This window comes from Aethalodelphis obliquidens, unplaced genomic scaffold (assembly GCF_003676395.1).
Source record: "Aethalodelphis obliquidens isolate GAN/ISIS:26980383/991018 unplaced genomic scaffold, ASM367639v1 scaffold21, whole genome shotgun sequence".
In the NCBI taxonomy this organism is placed as follows: Eukaryota; Metazoa; Chordata; class Mammalia; order Artiodactyla; family Delphinidae; genus Aethalodelphis; species Aethalodelphis obliquidens.
Window position 1 is genome coordinate 28,327,547 of NW_020837965.1, and position 7,342 is coordinate 28,334,888.

Below are 7,342 nucleotides of genomic sequence, written 5' to 3' on the forward strand. Positions count from 1 at the left end.
GGAAAATACCCTGTAGTGCCCCTGAGAATTCACTGCAGCACCCTGGGGTGCCTCGGCACACAGTTTGGGAACTGTGGCCCTAATCAACTCAAGTCTTTGTGTTTCCCTATTCTGTTTCTTTCCACTTTGTATTGTGTTTTATTGTATTTCATTTATTTTACTTTATTTTTTTTTTTGTCGAGTGGCTTGTGGGATCTTAGTTCCCTGGCCAGGCATTGAACCCATGCCCTCAGGAGTGAAAGTCCAGAGTCCTAACCACTGGGCCGCCAGGGAACTCCCTGTAGTGTGTGTTTAAAGCTGTGTCCTCGAAGCTGTGTGTACAGCTCTTCGCTGCTTCTGCCCAGCAGATAAGGTCCCAGATTCGCTACATTTACCATTTCCTACACGTGGACACCCTGGCTGCCTCACAAAAGCCCCTGCTCGTGGGTGGACCTGTGGGAGCAGGGCTTTGGGGTGCACACCTGGAGCAGACCAGTGGGTTCTCCAGGTGGTCGGTTGGATGTTCCAGTCCATGGTCCCACCAGTTCCTACATCCTCGGTCCCTGTGACCCTCCCTCAGCATGTCCTAGCTTCTGCAGGTTTACTTGACATTTCTCTAATCATTGAATTGACCATCTTTTCATGCACTTGCTTAGTTTTGGGGCCTTCCTCTTCTGTAACTGGCTGGTCATATCCTTTAATTGTTGGTGTTTGGGGGCGGCTGACTTTCAAAAATTGCTTTGCAGAAGTTCTTTGAAAACTCGAGATATGAATCCTTCATTGGTTTTTTTTTTTTTTTGCGATACGCGGGCCTCTCACTGCTACGGCCTCTCCCACTGCGGAGCACAGGCTACGGACGCGCAGGCTCAGCGGCCATGGCCCACGGGCCCAGCCTATCCACGGCATGTGGGATCCTCCCAGACCAGGGCATGAACCCCTGTCCCCTGCATCGGCAGGCGGACTCTCAACCACTGCGCCACCAGGGAAGCCCCCTTCATTGGTTTTACACATTATAAATATCATCTGCATTCTGTCATCTGTCTAAAAGTTTGCTCATGGTTTCCCTTTGTTGAATAGAAAATTTAAAGTTTGTTTTAATTGATTCATCATGTTTTTGCCTCTTGCTTTTTACAATTAACATTTGAAGACATGCTTCCCTCTCTTGTGTCATATTCTCCTACATTTCCTTCTGTCAGTTTTTTCTTCAACGTTTAGGTCTTCACTCCATTCAGAGTCCACCTCTGTGTGTGGTGTCGGGCAGGAATCCAGGTCTCTTCCATGTGGTGAGCCAGTTTCCAACACCGTCTACACACAGACGTATCCTGTCCTCGTTGATCTGGGCCTTCTCCATATTCAGCTCCCATCTATCCTGACCTCCCTTCTGTTCCACTGGTCAGTTCATGTACTAACACTACGCTGCTTTTATCACCGTGTGTTTCATCAGGGTCCAACCAGAGGAGCAGAGCCAGTAGGGGTTCTATATGAAGAGATTTATTGCCTACTGTTGCTGGTGTAGGAAGATACTGTGATGATGGTAGTTTCATTATGGCCATCTTGCTAACGCTTATTCTCAGTCTTCAAGGGCATGTAGCTAAGGTTCTCCATTAAGTATGGTGCTTGCTGTGCGCTTTTGGTACATAACTTATTATACCTTTTTTTTTTAAAGATTTATTTATTATTTATTTATCTTATTTTTACTTTTGGCTTGTTGGGTCTTAGTTGCGGCGTGCAGGATCTTTCGTTGTGGCGTGCAGGATCTTTGTTGCCGTGTGCGGGTTTCTCTCTAGTTGTGGTGTGCGGGTTTTCTCTTCTCTAGTTGTGGCGCGCAGGCTCCAGGACGCATGGGCTCTGTAGTTTGTGGCACGCGGGCCCTAGTTGAGGCGCACGAGCTCAGTAGTTGTGACGCGCGGGCTTAGTTGCCTCGCGGCATGTGGGATCCTAGTTCCCTGACCAGGGATTGAACTCACGTCCCCTGCATTGTAAGGCGGATTCTTTACCACTGGACCACCAGGGAAGTCCCAACTCTTTATAGGTTTTAGAAAGTTTCCTTCCACTCTTATTTTCCTAGGAGCTTTTTTAGAATCGTAACTATTAAGTGCTTTGTCTTTATTAATCAAGACAATCATATGATTTTCTCCTTTACTTTATTGTAATGAATTACATTATATTAACACATCAACACCCTTTCCCAAGTCAAACCATCCTTGCATTCCCGTGAGAAGTCCCATTTGATCATACTATAACTTTTAAATATACAGTTGGTTTTGGTTAGCTAAAATTTTATTTAGAACATTCATATCTATGTTTGAAGTGAAATAGGTCTATAATTTTCTTTTTTGTCTTCATATGTTCCTTATTATGTTTTGGAATCAAGATTACATTGGCCTCATCACAGCCTTTGCCACTTATTTTCTGGAAAAACTTGTTAAGTTAGGAATTAACTGTTCCTTGAAACTTGAATTTTACAGAGCAAAGTTTTTGATTTTGATGAAGTCCAGTTTATCAATTTATTGTTTGTGGACTGTGCTTTTAGTGTCATGTTTGTTTGTTTGTTTTTGACCAGCACCAGGTCGTGAAGATTTCCTTTTACATTACCTTCTAAAAGTTTTATAGTTTTACATTTAGGTGTATGATCCATTTTGAGTTAATTTTTGTATGAGATTTGAGGTTTAGGTTGAGGGTTTTTGTTTTTGTTTGCATATGGTTGTCCAATTTAGTGAAAGTACTATCCCTTCTCTGTTGAATCACCTTCACACCTTAGTTAGAGCTAATTGGTCACATTCAACAAACAAGGAATAGAAAGGAACTTCCTCAACCTGATGAAAGGAATCTACCCAAACTCCACAGTTGACATAATACTTAATGGTGAAATATTGAAAGCTTTCCCCCAAGATCAGGAACAAGGCAAGGATGTTTACTCTTGTCTCTTCTATTCAACATTATATTGGAGGTTCCAGCCAGGGCAATTAACCAAGTAAAAAAAAAAAAAAAGGCATCCAGGTTGGAAATGAAGAAGTAGAACTATATTTGCAGATGATATTACAAGAACTTGTATATAGAAAATCCTGAGGAATCCACAAAGAAATATTAGGATTAATAAATGAGTTCAGCAGGGCTGCAGGATACAAGATCAATATGCAAAAGTCCATTGTATTTCTATGCACTAGCAGTGAATAATCCAAAAATGAAGTTAAGAAAAACAATTTCACTTATAACAGCATCAAAAAGAATAGACTAGGAATAAATTTAACCAAATGTTGGGTAAAATTTGTGCTCTAAATACTACAAAACACAGGTGAAGGAAATTAAAAAAGGTCTAAATAAATGGAAAAGACATGTTACGTTTATCACCAGATTGATCTATAGATTCAATGCAGTCCCTATCAAAACCTCAGACGGCTTTTTTCAAAAGTGACGAACTGATCCTAAAATCACATGGAAATGCAAGGGATACAGAATAGCCAAAACAATCTCAAAAATGAAGAACATAGTTGGAGGAGTCACACTTCTCAATCTCAAAGCTTACCACAAGCTACAGTAATCAAGACAGTGTGCAGTTATACAGCAGAAACTAACACACCATTGTAAAGCAATTATACTCCAATAAAGATGTTAAAAAAAAAAAAGAATCCGCCTGCCAATGCAGGGTACACGGGTTCGAGCCCTGGTCCAGGAAGATCCCACATGCCGCAGAGCAACTATGCCCGTGTGCCACAACTACTGAGCCTGCGCTCTAGAGCCCACGAGCCACAACTACTGAGCCCACGTGCCACAACTACTGAAGCCCGCGTGCCTGGAGCCCGTGCTCCGCAACAAGAGAAGCCACCGCAATGAGAAGCCCACGCACCGCAACCAAGAGTAGCCCCCGCTCGCCGCAACTAGAGAAAGCCCACGCCCAGCAACAAAGACCCAACACAGCCAAAAAAAAATAAATAAGTAAATAAATTTATATTAAAAAAATAATAAAGTAGCACACCCCACCTGAAGCATTCTTTATCACATTCATACATCCTAAAGTTATCTATAAAATTATTGTTTATTTGAAAAAAAAAAGTGTGCGGGACTTCCCTGGTAGTCCAGTGGCTAGGACTCTGCGCTCCCAATGCAGGGGGCCCGGGTTCAATCCCTGGTCAGGGAACTAGACCCCACATGCCACAACTAAGAGTTTGCATGCCGCAACTAAAGATCCTGTGTGCTGCAACTAAGACCCGGCACAGCCAAAATAAATAAATAAATATAAAAAAAGAAAAGACAGTGTGGTACTGTAATAAGAGTAGACATATAGACCAATGGAACAGAATTGAGAATCCAGAAATAAACCCTTGCATTTGTGGTCAATTGATTTTTGAAAGGGTGCTAAGACAATTCAGTGGGAAAGGAAAGTCTTTTCAACAAATGGTACTGGGACAACTGGATATGCAAAAGAATGAAATTTTTATATGCAAAGGAAGTAAACTGGATCCTGTATTAGTTTCTTAGGGCTGCTGTAATAAATGACCACAAACTGGACGTCTTATAATAGAAATTTGTTCTCTCACAGTTCTGCAGGCTAGAGGTCTGAGATCAAGGTGCTGGCGGGGGTGGTTCCTTCTGGGCGCTCTGAGTGAGGATTTGCTCCTGCTTCCGGTGGTGGCCAGCAAGCCTTGGCATCCCTTGGTTTGCAGCTGCATCGCTCCAAGAGCTGCCTCTGTCATCGCATGGTCTTCTTTCCTCTGTGTATGTGTCTGTGTCTTCAAATCTCTCTTTCCTTATAAGGACACTAGGCATTGGATTTAGGGCCCGCCCTACTCCAATATGACCTCAATTTAAGTTGATTACATCTGCAAAGACTCTGTTTCCAAATAAGGTCCCACTCACAGGTACTGGGACTTCAGCATATCTTTTGGGGCACCATAATTTAACCCATAACAGATCCCTTTCTTACAGCATCCATAAAATTTAACTAAAAATGGATCATAGACCTAAATGTAAAACCTAAACCTATAAAATTCTTAGAAGAGAACATGGGGGAAAAGCTTTATGACTAGGGTTGGGCAAAACCTTCTTAGATATGATACCGAAAGCACAAGCAACAAAAGATGCGATAGATAAACAACTTCATCAAAGGGTTTTTTTTAATATTTATTTATTTATTTACTTTGGCCGCGCTGGGTCTTAGTTGCGGTACGTGGGATCTTCGTTGCGGCATGTGTCATCAAAAGTTTTTAAGCTCCAGAGGACACCATCAAAAAAATTGAAAAGACAGCCCACAGAATTGGAGAAAATATTTTCAAATTACATATCTGGTAAGAGACTTGTATACAAAACATAAAAAGAATTCCTTCTTACAACTCAACAATAAAAGGACCATAACGCAATGGAAAAATGTGTAAAGAATTTGAACAGACATTTTCCGCATATAAATCCTGTATGTGTTTTGTTAGATTTATACCCAAGTATTTAATTTGGGGGGGAGCTAAAGTAAATGTTATTGCTTTAAAAATTTTGGTTTTCAGTTGTTTGCTTCCAGTAGAAGCAGGATAGAAGTTGTTTTGACCTTGTATCCTGCAACCTTGCTAACCTCACTTATTAGTACTCAGATTTTTTTTTTTGGTAGAACTTTTGGGATTTTCTACATAGACTTTCATGCCATCTACGAATAGAGTGAGTCTTATTTCTTCCCTTCTATTCTGTATGTCATTTATTTAGTTTTCTTATTTTATTGCATTGGCTAGGACTGCTGGTACAATAGCAGATAGTAATGGATAGAGTGGACATCTTTGCCTTGTTTCTGATCTTAGGGCAAAACACCCAGTCCTTCATTATTAACTATCATGTTAGTTGTAGTTTTGTTTTGTCTCTTTTTTTTTTCTTTTTAGATACCCTTTATTAAATTTAGTAAAATTTCTCCTATTTCTGGTTTGCTGAGTATTTATCATGGATGGATATTGAACTCTGTTGAATGCTTTCTATGCATGAGTTGATGTGATCACACGGTCTCTTCCTTAGATTGTCGATACGGTGGATCACACTGATTTATTTGCTTTCCTGAGATAACCTCCCTTTGGTTGTGGTGTTTCTTTGTTTTTATTTTTTACGTTGCTTGCTTCTATCTGCTAGTATTTTGTTGAGAATATTTGTGACATGATGGCGTTGGACTTTCTTTTCCCTTGTGGGTTGGATTTTCCTGGCTCTTCATATGCAGAGTAATTCTGCACATTCAAACGGTATGTTATGAATATCTGGTCTTGTTTAAATCCTATTGAGAATGGTGATATTTTTGTTTTAGCATGCAATCAACCCAGTTGGGTTCAGGCAGAAAATTCCAAATAGCCTTCTGTGGGTAGTGGTTTCAACGTCAGTTCTGTTTTCAAAGCCTTTGCAGTGTTATTTGAATCCGTCCTGTGTGGGCACTGCCCAGTGGCCAGTGTGGGACTCGTGCAGTGCTGCGTCCTGTAGTTCAGTCCTCGGACTCAGGGTGACACTTGGGACTGGACCCGGGCACACGTGGCTTGGGGTTGAGCCCAAAAGTCATGAACAGCTTCGCGGGTTGCCTTCTGGAGCCCCTCCTCCGGCATGCCTCCGTTACTTTCGGGCTCCCTGGGGCTCCCCTTTCCAGTCCTCTGGCAGAAGTTGGGGGCTTTAGTCACCCCACCCTCCTGCACACTCCCCCTCACTGTGCCTGCATCTTGGGAAAGAGAGAAGGGCCTGGCTCTCCCCGTCTGCTCGAGGCAACTGGGTCCCACCCTCTGGGACCACGTCTCCTCTGACTGGAGAGGAGGGTCTTCTCCCTAAAAAGGTGCCTATGAACCCTGATGCCTTGACTGCAGCCTGGGTGGAGGTAGGATTGCCCAGGTGCCCCGAAGCAGCAAACGGAACCCCCCCTCCCAATCTCTCTTCTCCCAGTCTCTCTTCTTTCCCTCCCTGAGCCAGAACTAGGGGGCCCCTCCTGGAGCCCTCTGTCCCTGTCGTGTCCCCATGTCTGGCTTCTGGACCAGGCGGAGTCCAGCCTGGGGATATGGGGGGAAGATCCAGAAACTCACCGCCAGGTTGGTGGTGCTTCACATTCTCGTTCTCCCCCCAGTCTGCTCAGGCTTCAGAGCCCTCAGTACCTCATGCATTACCTTCTTCTTATAGCTGCACTCAGCGAACGAGACAGGGTTTATCCCATCTCACCCCAAACGGAACCCAGGAGACATAAAAGAAAAAGACAACAGGGACTTCCCTGGCGATCCAGTGGTTAAGATTTGGCGCTCCCACTGCCAAGGGCCTGGGTTCAATCCCTGGTCAGGGAACTAAGATCCCACAAGCCGTGTGGCCTGCCCCATGCGTATATATATGTGTATATATATGTGTATATATATGTGTGTGTGTGTATATATAT